Genomic DNA, 12,767 nt, shown 5'->3' on the forward strand with positions numbered 1-12,767 from the left:
AATAATAGAGAAAATTAAATAAGGTCAAAGCTTAGTTCTTTGAAAATATTAATTAAATCTATACATTCCTTATCATCATCATTTTGGGCAGCTATAAAAAATACTATAGACTGATGGTTTAAACAATAGACATTTATTTTCTCACAGTTCCGGAGGATGGCGGTTTATGACCAGGGTCCAGGATCATGGTTGGGTCCTGGTAAGGACTCTCTTCCTGACTCAGATGGCTGCCTTCTTGCTGTGTCCCCAGATGGCAGAAAGAAAAAACAAGCTCTCTGTTGTCTCTTCCTTTAAGGGCACTAATCCCATTATTAGGGCCCCACTACCATGACTTCATCTAAACCTGATTACTTCTCAGAGGCCCCATCTCCAAATATCAGCACATTGGGAGTTAGGGCTTCAATATATGAATTAGGAGGGGGGCACAATTCAGTCGATAAAACTCTGAGCAAGATTAATTTTTTTAAAAGAGGTAAAAACATCATAATTGTCTGAAAAGAGGTAAAATTAAGGTGAGGAAGAGAAATATGTGGGGGGAAGTTTCCTGAACTCTGGGTTAGAGGTCAGTATTAACTCTTTCTCTAGATGTTTTGTAAAACCTTCTAAAAAGTGAAAAAACAATGGTAGTTTTGAGGTTCTAGTCACATGGAAATATTAAGACAGAGTAATATAGAAAACAAAAAAAAGAGAGAAGTATATACTTGATAACCATTTCTTCAGTGCTTACAAAAGGCTTTTTAAGAATATATATATTTTTTCCCTGGCTAGTGTGGTTCAGCTGGTTGGAGTGTCATCTCCTAACTGAATAGTTGTGGTTTTGACTCCTGGTTTGAGTGCGTATGGGAGGTGACCAATCAATTTTTCTCTCTCACATCCACGTTTCTGTCTCTTCCTTGTTCTCTTCCTTTCTCTTTCTGTAAAAGCAATTAAAAAAGAGAACATATATATTTTTTTAACTTAAAGAGACTTAAGACACTGAGTTAAAGGATTTGTCCAGGTGACTTCGACATCTGGCAACACATCAGTAGGGCACATTCTAGAAATTTCCCTCTCTCACTTCCAACCTAATACTTCTCAAAAAATGTTTTACCTTCAACTATTGTGCATGTTTACACTTTCAATTTTTAATTATATGACTTTTGAGCATCATTTTTATCTAGTGGCTATGTTACTAACATAATAAGCCACAGCTTTTGTTCATGTCAAACCATGCAGGACACTTTGTTTCCTTTCTTCCCACTTTCCTTCCGCCATGCCTAGGCCCTGGGGTGTAGTGTCTAAGGGCAGAAAATGAAGCAGGATTTTGGAAAATGCTGTCAAGAAGACCTGAGACTTCGTGTCTACGCTCTTCCATTTCCCCATCACTCTGAGGCAGTGTGACAGGGCAGAGGTTCAGTGACACCAAAATTTGAGGCTTTTGCTCTTTCCGTTGAAGTCTGTTTTCTCTTCTGAAAGATGTAACCCAGCACCTGGCTTACAGTAGACACTTGAGAAACCAGGGTCTTCAATTCACTTTGCATAAAGGTAGATGCAAAAGTTGGAAGAAGAAAAACATGGAGCCAGAAATCTACCTACTTCCATCCTCAGAGGGAAGGTGGGATCCAGACAGCTCCCTTCACTGAAATAATTGCACGCTGCCCTGACCTTGCCTTGTATCTGTACCTGTGGCTCTCTTGGTCCAGGAGGTATAGCTACTCTGACACAGAGCAAATGGGGACACTGGGTCCTCACCTTGTGATGGGCTTGGTTCCTGACCTTTTGTCTGTATCAGAGAGGATAAGGGAGAACATTTTGAAAGAAAGGAGAAAGAAGATAGCCACAGAAAAACAAAGCAAAGGAGCTGGCAGAAAAAGGAGTGAGGCCTGTGGCACCAAAGGAAGCAGAGATTGATAAGATAAGTAGGATAAAGACAGAAAGAAGATCCAGAAAGGAATTTATCAAAAGTCTTTAATGTGGTTTTATTTATTATGGGAGTGATGGGTGACTGTGGTGTGTTAAGAGAACTGCTTATCTGAAGCCTGACCACGGAGGTGGCCCTTCATGGGCATCAGAGGTGAAGGGCTGGACAGACCAGGGCCACCACAGGGAAGGGGGTGTGACTGACTGAGCCTGCCCCTTCCCCATATAGGACAATTTGCTGAAAGGACACACTCATGTTTTGAGTCCATAAGGCTGACAAGAGGTGAATCAATATAGTGTTTACACAACCATTTTTATCATCCTGTTGCTGAATGTGACACACTTTTACAGATACATTTCCAGAGTGGAAATATTTCAGAGATACAGCTATTTTCAAGGATCCTGCTTGAAATGCCAAACATCTGTTTCTGAAGACCAGTGTGAGGCCAGTGGGAGAAAATTTCTAGGTTCCCCCCACCCCTAGGCTGACTGAGTTAGACCCTCTGGTGTAGGCCCTAGGACAAGCAGGCTGAATGACTTCGCCAGTTGGTTCTTGGGCACACTGAGATTTGAAAAGTTTGCCTTATACCATGGGACCACGAAACAAGGCTGACTGTGTAAAAACCAACTCAGAAGTCTGTTAAAAATACAGATTCCTGGGCTGCGAGACCAGAGAGTCTGAATCAGCAGGTTTGGGAAACCACAATTTGTAGTCTGTATTAATTTAGTCCTTACAATTTCATACCTGGCCTTAGCACTATCTTAACAGATGTGTTTCAGAGGAGACTTAACATGTTGACCCTATTAATGTTAACTTCAGCTGATGGGCATCCACCTTGGCTGGGATTACAACTGTGGTGGACAGGGAGTAGGCACAATATGACAGAATTTCAAGTTCTAAGCATCTGGTAAGCAGGCTGGAGTATCTCTTTGGTCTTAGTGATGAACCCAGAGTTGGACATCCCCTTTTGGGAATGGAATCTAGACCCTTCAATGGTCATTTTTAGGGTTGAAGTTCAAGCAGAAACAATCAATTTTCTTTGAGTATGCCTTCCATTTTCTAAACATTGATAATCATTCAGGAGAGACTATCTCAAGTTATATTAACATGGTTTGAATTTGTATTCTACTCAAACCATGTTAATACAACCTAAATTAATAAGAGATTAGTAAGGGTAACAACATACAAAGAAGTAATTACTTACAACTTAGTGAGAAGTACAATTTAAAATACCACATTAGCCCTGGCTGGTGTGGCTCAGTGGATTGAGCGCTGGCCTGTGAACCAAGGAGTCGCCAGTTCAATTCCCAGTCAGGGCACATGCCTGGGTTGCAGACCAGGTCCCTACTGCAGGGTTTATGAGAGAAAGCTACACACTGATGTTTCTCTCCTTCTCTTTCTCCCTCCTTTCCCTCTCTCTAAAAATAAATAAATAAAATCTTTAAAAAAATAAAATAAAATACCACATTAATCCTGAGTCCATAAATATAAAGTTTATGTTAGCAGAAAAACTAGAAATATATTATTTTAGTGTCTATCTAATAAATCATACCCAGAAATGACTTAGATGAATAAGCACCTTAATGTTTCTGAGGTTCATTCATAATGGAATCTCTGAGGTCTATAGTATTATTATTTTTAAAAATATATATTATGATTATGCTATTACAGTTGTCCCATTTTTTTCTCCCCTTTATTCCTCTCTGCCCTGCACCCCACTCTTACCAGCATTCCCCCACCCCTGCCATTTACTTCATGTCTATGGTTCCTAAAAGTAAGTTCCTTGGCATCTACATTTCCTATACTATTCTTAACCGCCCCCTGTCCATTTTGTGCCTACCACTTATGCTTCTTATTTCCTGCACCTTATTCCCCACTCTCCCCTGTCCTCCTCCCCACTGATAACCCTCCATGTGATCTCCATTTCCATGATTCTGACCCTGTTCTAGTTGTTTGCTTAGTTTTTGTTTTAGGTTCAGTTGTTGATAGTTGTGACTTTGTTGTTATTTTACTGTTCGTATTTTTGATCATCTTCTTTTTCTTAGATAAGTCTCTTTAACATTTCATTAATAAGGCTTGGGTGATGATGAACTCCTTTAACTTGACCTTATCTGGGAAGCACTTATATCTGCCCTTCCATTCTAAATAATAGCTTTGCTGGATAGAAACAATCTTGGAGATGTAGGTTCCTGGCCTCGTCAAGACTTTGAATACCTTCTTCCCAGCCTCTTCTTACCTGCAAGGTTTCTTTTGAGAAATCAGTTGATAGTCTTATGGGACTCCTTGGTAGGTAACCCTCTCCTTTTCCCTTGCTGCTTTTAAGATTCTGTCCTTTAATCTTGGGTTAATGTAATTATGATGTGCCTTGGTGTGTGCTTCCCTGGGTTCAAACTTTTCTGGGACTCTGAGCTTCCTGGATTTCCTGGAAGTCTATTTCCTTTACCAGATTGGGGGGAGTTCTCCTTCATTATTTTTTCAAATAAGTTTTCAATTTCTTGCTCTTCCTCTTCTCCTTCTGGCACCCCTATGATTCAGATGTTGGAAAACTTAAAGTTTTCCCAGAGGTTCCTAAGCCTGTCCTCATTTTTTTTTTTTTTTTTTTTTTTTTTTTGGCATTCTTGTTTCTTCATTCTCTTCTGGTTGAATGTTTATTTCTGGTCCAAATCATTGATCTGAGCTCCAGTTTCCTTCCCTTCACTGTTGTTTCCCTGTACATTTTGCTTTATTTTACTTTGCATAGCCTTCACTTTTTCTTCCATTTTGTGACCATACTCAACCATTTCTGTGAGCATCTAGATTACCAGTGTTTTGAACCCTGCATCTGATAGGTGGGCTATCTCTTTATTGCTCAGTTCTTTCTTTGGAATTTTGATCTGTTCTTTCATTTGGGCCATATTTTTTGTCTCAGTGCACCTGTTACATTGTAAGTGGTGGAGCCTTTGGTTTTCACCAGGGTGGGGCAACCCACTTGGCTGTGTTGTGGTGCTGTATGCAGAGAAGGGGTCCAGGAGGGAATAATGATGAGTGCTTGGCTCTCAGTAGACTTTCAGCCACTTCCCCCACTACCCACAAGCAAATTTGGCCCTCTGGCGCTATTTCTGGGTGGGTGAGCTTGTGTACATTTTAGAGTCCTGTGGGCTCCTCCAGTGGACTCTCCTGTTTGGCTGGGAGTTTCTCCTGCTGCTGCACCCCCCACAGCTATTTACAGCCAGAGGTTTTGAGGCTTTCTTTTTTAGTGCTAGAACCCTGGTTTGTGCAGTCTGTCATGCTCCCCAGTTGTTCCTCCCAGTTTATCTGCATGCAAATGTGGGACCACCTGGTCCTCCAGTCTCCACCTTGCTGCACATCCTCTCCACCTTGGCTGCCAGTCTCCACCCCTCCTGCTGGTCTGGGTGAATATTTCTTCTTTAGCTCCTTGGTTGTCAGACTCCCATACAGTTCAATTTTCTGGCAGCTCTGGTTATTTTTTGTCTTTAAATCTGTTGTTGTCATTCTTTCTGTTGTGCCAGGAGGCAAAGTTTATCTATCTACACCTCCATCTTGGCCAGCTGTAGTATTATCTTTAAAAAGATTCTTGGCCACAATTTCACAATTAATTTAATTCCCCATCTTGGTGAGTTTTTCTCACTGCACTCTGATATCTGAATGATTTCAAGGCACTCTGTTGCTTCAATTTTTCCCCTCTTAAAATGACTTGAAAAGGCCTTGGCTGGCCATGCTGGGTTATTCCTCAGCATTCACCTAAGTACTCTAGCGGATGAGGAAACCATAGCAACAGCAGTGCTGGCAATAAGGGAAGTTACTCACAGGGCTTCATAAAGCTACCATCAGGTTCCCCTCAAGATGGGAAGCTAATGAGCCTTATTTTTGTCCCAATGGCTACGCAACAAAGTGAAAGGAAAAGGATTAGTATTCAAGACTCGGATTAATTCAACATATGTTTATTGGTGTTCTCTATGTAAAGAGACATGTTTAGGAGGTAAAGTGAAAGGGGCTGGCTCTCCTCTGTTCAGGAACCCCCACCATAATGCAGAGGGAGATGATCAATCAAGCGCAAATGCCCACAGAGTGACCTTGGGAAGGAAAGGAGGAGAGGGAGGTTCTGCCTAAGGTGAAGCAAGGAGAGTCTTGGAAATGAAAACTTTGAACTGGTCTAGAAAGACAGGCTGGGGGAGGGGCAGGCAGAGGGGACATTGCAGGCAGGAGATAGCCTAAGGTGGGGATAAGTGAACAGCCCTTAGAACAGTGAGAAATTTGGGAATGCATGCTAATGTCAGAGGGCTTGATGTTATACTCTCAGTTTATATAAAATACAAAGGATGAAAGAACATATTAAATAATATAATATATATGCAATCAGCAAAATCTATGCTGTGGGAAACTCTGGAGACAAATGACCCAGATTCTGAGAAAAAAAAAAGTTGTAAAAAAATTAAAAGCCCTGGCTGGCATAGCTCAGTGGATTGAGCTTGGGCTATGAACCAAAGTGTCACAGGTTCGATTCCCAGTTAGGGTTGCAGGCCATGACCCGCCAGCAACCACACAATGATGTTTTTCTCTCTCTCTCTCTCTATCTCCCTCCCTTCCCTCTCTAAAAATAAATAAATAAAATCTTTAAAACTTAAAAAAAATCTAATTTAAATTAAAAAGAAGTGGAGGGAAACAAATAGGTTAAAATGATTTAAGAGACACATCAACTGATTATAATATATGGATCTCACTGACTTCAAACTATTATTTAATTTTTTTTAATTTTGCAAATGGGAAGGAAGATGCTAGATGTACTTTTCCCTATACTTCTGGCTAGATGCAACTAAAACCCTGGAAATTATATAAAATATATATACACAAAAACAAATATAAGAAGACTGAAAGGTGGAGAAAACAAGGCAGGCCAGGTAGCCTGTTCTTTTTGCCTCATAAATCCCAAACTGAAGACGGCAACAATCCAAAACACCAATGGGTGCAGACAAAAAAAAAACCAACCCAATGACCCAAGAAAAGGCTTCTGTCTCCAGCCAAATGACCAGGAAAAGGGAAGCCTAGCAACTCAGAAAAGTGTTAGATGATAACTGCTCTACATCAGCTAAATATCATAGAAAAAAATATGCCTCACTTGACAACAGCAAAGGCCAAAAAGGGAACCTAGACTTCTACCTGTGAGCCCTGAGGCAACAAAGAACAAACAAAAAATACACCTACTAAGAAAGTCCCTGGTTTTAGCCAACTGGGCTCAAATGAAAAAAGCAGAAGCTTAGCAGCCATTTCCTGCACAGGGACCTTTTGCACTAAAGTTCCTGCCTGCACAGTGTCTCTGCCATCAGAGCCAGCTTCTATAAAGGTTTCCTGGAATGTTTTTCAACCAATAGGATTGAGGCTTCCCCACTCCATCCAATCAAAGTAGCTCTATTCTAACCAATCAGGACAGTGTCTTTTGGACCAATCAGACTATAAGGGTTTGTCATCCTTATTTCCATGAGTATGGACCAATTAGGAACCAGGGATGGGGACTTCTGTTCTTATAAGCCAGCTTCCCTCTGACTTGGAGAACCACACATCCCCTCTTCATGGAAGAGCTGAAACACCAAAGGTGTCTCCAGAGTAGGGTGGAGCAGACCAGAGTAGAGCAAAGCATGGAGCAGAGCTGTCTAGCCTGAGAGGGGCCTGGTCCCAGAGCTGTCCTATAGCTGTGCTGTTTTCACAGCCATGCTATAGCACAAATGAGCTGTTTTACCCTGAATAAAGTTTCCTTCTTCACCGCACCCCAAATTGGGGATTTCCATTGGCACTGAATTGGAACTAATAGCCATTGGTCGACCTACCTCAATGAAGTTTTCATGAGGTGGTGTCAGAGAAGGCCAAGGGAGAGTTGGGGCGTTCATCCCACTGGATGGTGACAAGGTCCCTGCACCCTGTGTTGTCAGTGGAGGCCATGTTGGGAGTATGCACCCCACCTCCATCTGGCACCTTTCCCTCTCCCCTAGGTTGGTGTCAGTGGAGTCCTGGTAGAAAGACAGGCCTTTTAGCATTGCCCACTAGTAATGAGCCTCCTTCCACCCACTAAAGTATCAGTGGGGACAGTGAAGTGTCACTGGGAGCTGAAACTCCCACCCCTGCCCAGCAGTCACAAGGAATTATCCTGATCTCAGATGTCAACAGGGGCCAAGTGAAAAACCTGGACTTTTACCTTCCCCTGACAGTAATGAGGTGGTGCCCACCCTTTCCCCCTCTGGAATGGTGTCACAGAGAGCCAGCTAAAACACACAATTTACATGAAATTCAGTGACTCATAACATACTACCCAAAATATCCAGAATCCAATCAGAAATCCCTTGTCATACAAAGGAGATTTCAAACTGAATGGAAAACTAAAATCAATAGATAATAAACCCAAGATGACAGAAATGTTAGAATAATCTGACAAAGATTTTTTAAAATTCATGAGAAAAATACCTCAATGAGCAATTACAAACCTATTTGAAGCAAATGAAAAAATAGAATCTGAGCAAGAAATAGAAGATATAAAGAAGAACCAAATGAAAATCTTGAAACTAAAAAATATAATAAAAAAAACTCAGTAGGTGGGCCCAACAGCAAATGGGTGAAAGAGGAAATAATTTGTAGGCTGAAACAACAAAAACACTTAATCTGAACAAGACAGAGAATATAGAATGAAAAAAAATGAACAGAGCCCCAGGGACCTCTATTTCTACAACAAAAGCCCAAATATCCCTGTCATTAGAGTCCCATAAGGAGAGGAGAACAAGGGCAGGACTAAAAAAGGTGCTCAAATAAATAAGGGCTGGAAACTTTCCAAATTTAGCCAGAGATATAAAGAAATTACAGAGATTTGAAGAAATTAAGCCCAAACAGGATAAGCCCTAAAAAATCATCCTAAGACACATCATAATTTTACTTGTGAAAACTAAAGTAAATAAAAAAAATCTTGAAAGCAGCTAGAAGAAAACAGAAAAAAAAAACACCCTTCTCTTTAGAGAAAACAATTCAAAATTATAGAGAATTTCTTGTCAGAAATCATGGATGCCAGAGAAGCAACATGATATTTTTTAAGTAAATGTAAAATTCTATTCCCCAAAATAGCATCCTTCATGAATGAAGAAGAAATCAAAGCATTTCCAGATGAAAGACTACTTAGAAAATTTGTTGCCAAGAGACCTCTCATTAAAAAAATGGGTAAAAGAAGTTCTTTTTGGGTAACAGAAAAGAAATGATTAGAAAAGGGATTTTAGAAGGGAAGGGAGGGAGAAAGGGAGGGAGGGAGGAAATGGTAAGTGAAAATATGGGTAAATACAGGCTTTTCTTCTCTTCTTGAATTTTCTAACTTATGTTTGACAATTGAAACATAATACTGTCTGATGCATTTCTAAATGTATGTATCAATAGAAGAAATGTTTAAGACAATTCTAAATAGAGGATGGTAAAGACATGGAAAAGGAGGTAAAGTTTCTATAGTTCACCCAAATTGGTAAAATGATAATATTAGCAGACTATGATAAGTTGTGTATATATAAAGTAATATCTGGAGCAAACACTGAAAAAGTTGAGAAAGATACACACAAAAACACTAAATAAATAAAAATGGTACTCTAAAAAACATTTAAACAAACAAAAGCAGGAAAGCAGGAAAAATAAAAACAGATAAAAAAAGAGATATGAACAGAAAACAAAAAATAAAATGGTAAATCAAGCCTTAAACTATGAACAGTTACATTATAAATGATATAAACACATCAACTAAAAAAATGATTGGCACGATGGATTTAAAAACATGACCCGATGATATACTGTCTATAAGAAATTCGCTTCAAATGTAATAACATAGACAGGTTGTAGGTTAATGGATAAAAAAAAGATATATCATGCAAGCATTAATCAAAGGGAAGCAGTAATGGCTTTATTGATATCAGATAAAGTAGATTTTGGAGCAAAGAAAATCACCAGAGAAGGACATCATGTCCTTCTCATAAAAAGAAGTCATAGCAATTAAAAATGTGTATGCACTAAATAACAGAACTGAAAAATGTGTGATGTAAACACTGATAAAACTGAAAGGAGACATAGACATATCCACAATTATAGCTGGATCCTTTAACACCTCTTGCTCAAGAAGGGATTAAACTAGAAGATAATCAGCAATGATATAGACAAAGTCAGCAACCCTGTCAACCAACAGGATCTAATTGACATTTATAGAATATTTCATTTGACAACAACAGAATATGTATTCTTTCCAAGTGCCCATTGAACATATACCAAGATAGACGATATTCTAGTTTATTTCAAAATGTACCCAGGGTTTGTTTTAATCAGGTAGGGTAAGATATGCAGACATAGATATGACTGTCATGAAGGAATAAGTTTTTAGTCACAGCCCTCTTACCAGGGTGTCCAACTTGTGGTGCACAGGCCGCATGCAGCCCAAGATGGTTGTGAATGCAGCCCAACACAAAGTCATAAAGAATGCAGCCCAACACAAAGTCATAAATTTACTTAAAACATTATGAGATTTTCTTGTGATTACAATTTGCAATGTATTTAATGTGTGGCCCAAGACAACTCTTCTTCTTCCAGTGTGGCACAGACATGCCAAAAGGTTGGATACTCCTGCTTAGAAGGAAGTACAACATGCCAGGCAGGGCCCACACAGGGAAACACCAGGGTCAGTCAAGAGGCAGAAGGAGTAAGAGGAAAATGTGGGCAAAAGTCTTTATTGCTTTATTGTGGTTCCTGGGAAAGGTAAGGCAAGATAAGTTAAACAGGCTTAGCACTGGCTAGTTTGAAACAGTTCAGCAAGTTGTCTGGTACCTGGTGCTGGGGTGGTTAGGGCAGGTGGATAGTGGCCAAGAATGTGAAAGCCCATGAGAGCCTGATAAATAAGTGGTTGGGTTGTGGACTTTGGATGGTTGTTGTGCACATGAAAGGTGCAATCACAGGTCAATCTGTTTGCTGTCTCCAGGAATTGGCCACAGGACAGGCAGTCCACCTAGGTTTAACGCAGATGTCAACACAGTGGAATAAAAAGATATGCTTGATACATGGGCCACAAGAACATCTCAACACATTTAAAATATTAAAATAGTAAAGAGCATGCTCTCTGATCACAATGGAATCACAGTAGACATCAATAACAGAAAAATAACAGGAAAGTCTCCAAACACTTGGAAATTAAGACATACATCTAAATAAACTGTTGGATTGAATGAAAGTGAAAAATTCATCATATCAAAATTTGTTGGACACAGCTACAGGATTGCTGATATGGAGATGTATGGCACTGAATTTATACATTGGAAAAGAGGAAAAGATGCAAATTAATAATCTAAGCCCCCATTTCAAGAATTTAGAAAAGAAGTGCAAAATAAACCCAAAGAAAACAGAAGGAAGAACATAATAATGGTAAGAACAGAAATTAAGTAAGTTGAAAACAGAAAAGGAATAGAGGAAATTGATGAAATGAGCTGGTTTGCTGAAGTGATCAATAAAATCTATGAAGCTCTAGGAAGACGAATAAAGGCAAAAAAGGGAGAAGACACAAATTATCAGTATTAGGAATCAAACAGGGGCTATCACTACAGGCCCTGCAGACATCCAAATGATAATAAGGAAATACTACCAACAATTCTATACTTTTCAAGTTTGCAATTTAGGTGAAATGGATCACTTCCTCAAGAAATAGAAGGTACCATAACCCATCCAATATGAAATACAAGGCAGGACCTAAAAAAACCTGAAATTTTCTTCTGGAGTGTGGGCCCCTGGTAGGACATAAAGGCTTCCCTGGCTAGGTGAGTGCTCTAGGAACCCATCTGTATCTGTGTACCAGCTGGTATTGTTGTGAGAGGCTGCATTTAGCTTCAGTGAATTTTTTTTTTAAGACTCTTTCAGCGTGTTTGCCCATTTCATAATGGGTGACTTACAAGTGCACCTGCCCACACGATGCTGAGTGTTCAGCAGTTTTTGATAAAAATGACATGACCCCATGCCCTACCCTCCCTGTTCACCCCATCTCACCCTGAATGACTGTTTTTGTTTCCCCAATGAAAAAAGTCCTCAAAGGAAAATATTTTGCTGATGTGGAAGAGATGAAACAAAAAATGGCAGAAGCAATAAAAGTCATCAAAAGTGATGTGTTCAGGGCATAGGTGGACACACTGTTCCTCCACACACAACCAAGATTAGAACAACAACAATTTAGAGGCAGAATTACACTGACAGAGAATTTATCTGAATGGAAGTCGGACAGCCAAGAAGTTGAAGTAGACCCGTTCATCCAGACCTGTAGGAGGGGCGGAGAGGAACAGCCAGGCATGGGTCACGGCGAGGAGAGCAGAGAGAGTTGGGTACATAAGGCAACTGGGGGCGCATAAGGCATCTGGGGCACACAAGATCGCAGTGGGTGGACCCTGAGTACGCAAGCGGCAGCTGGCAGACCCAGTGAGGCAGTGATTGTGGAGCAGGGCAGAGCATGCAACCCAGAATCCCAGAGAAGGGACTGAGGTCCCACGGAGAACGGAGCTACTGCCATTGTTCCCTCCCTCCCCCACCCCCACATACAAAGTCACAATCTAGTGACTGGGGTGCCCAGCCCTGATGAACACCTAAGGCTCCGCCCCTCACTGTAACAGCAGCAACCAGACCAAAAAAAAAAAAAAAAAGAGAGAGAGAGAGAGAGATATGTCTCAAACAGAAGAACAGATCAATGCCCCAGGACTCATCATTTTAAGCGACCAAGAGATAGCCAATCTATCAGATGCACAGTTCAAAACACTGGTGATCGGGAAGCTCACAGAATTGGTTGATTTTGGGTGCAAATTAGATGAAAAAAAATGCAGGTTACCATGAAAGA

The sequence above is a fragment of the Phyllostomus discolor genome, chromosome 2 (genome assembly GCF_004126475.2).
Source record: "Phyllostomus discolor isolate MPI-MPIP mPhyDis1 chromosome 2, mPhyDis1.pri.v3, whole genome shotgun sequence".
NCBI lineage: Eukaryota > Metazoa > Chordata > Mammalia > Chiroptera > Phyllostomidae > Phyllostomus > Phyllostomus discolor.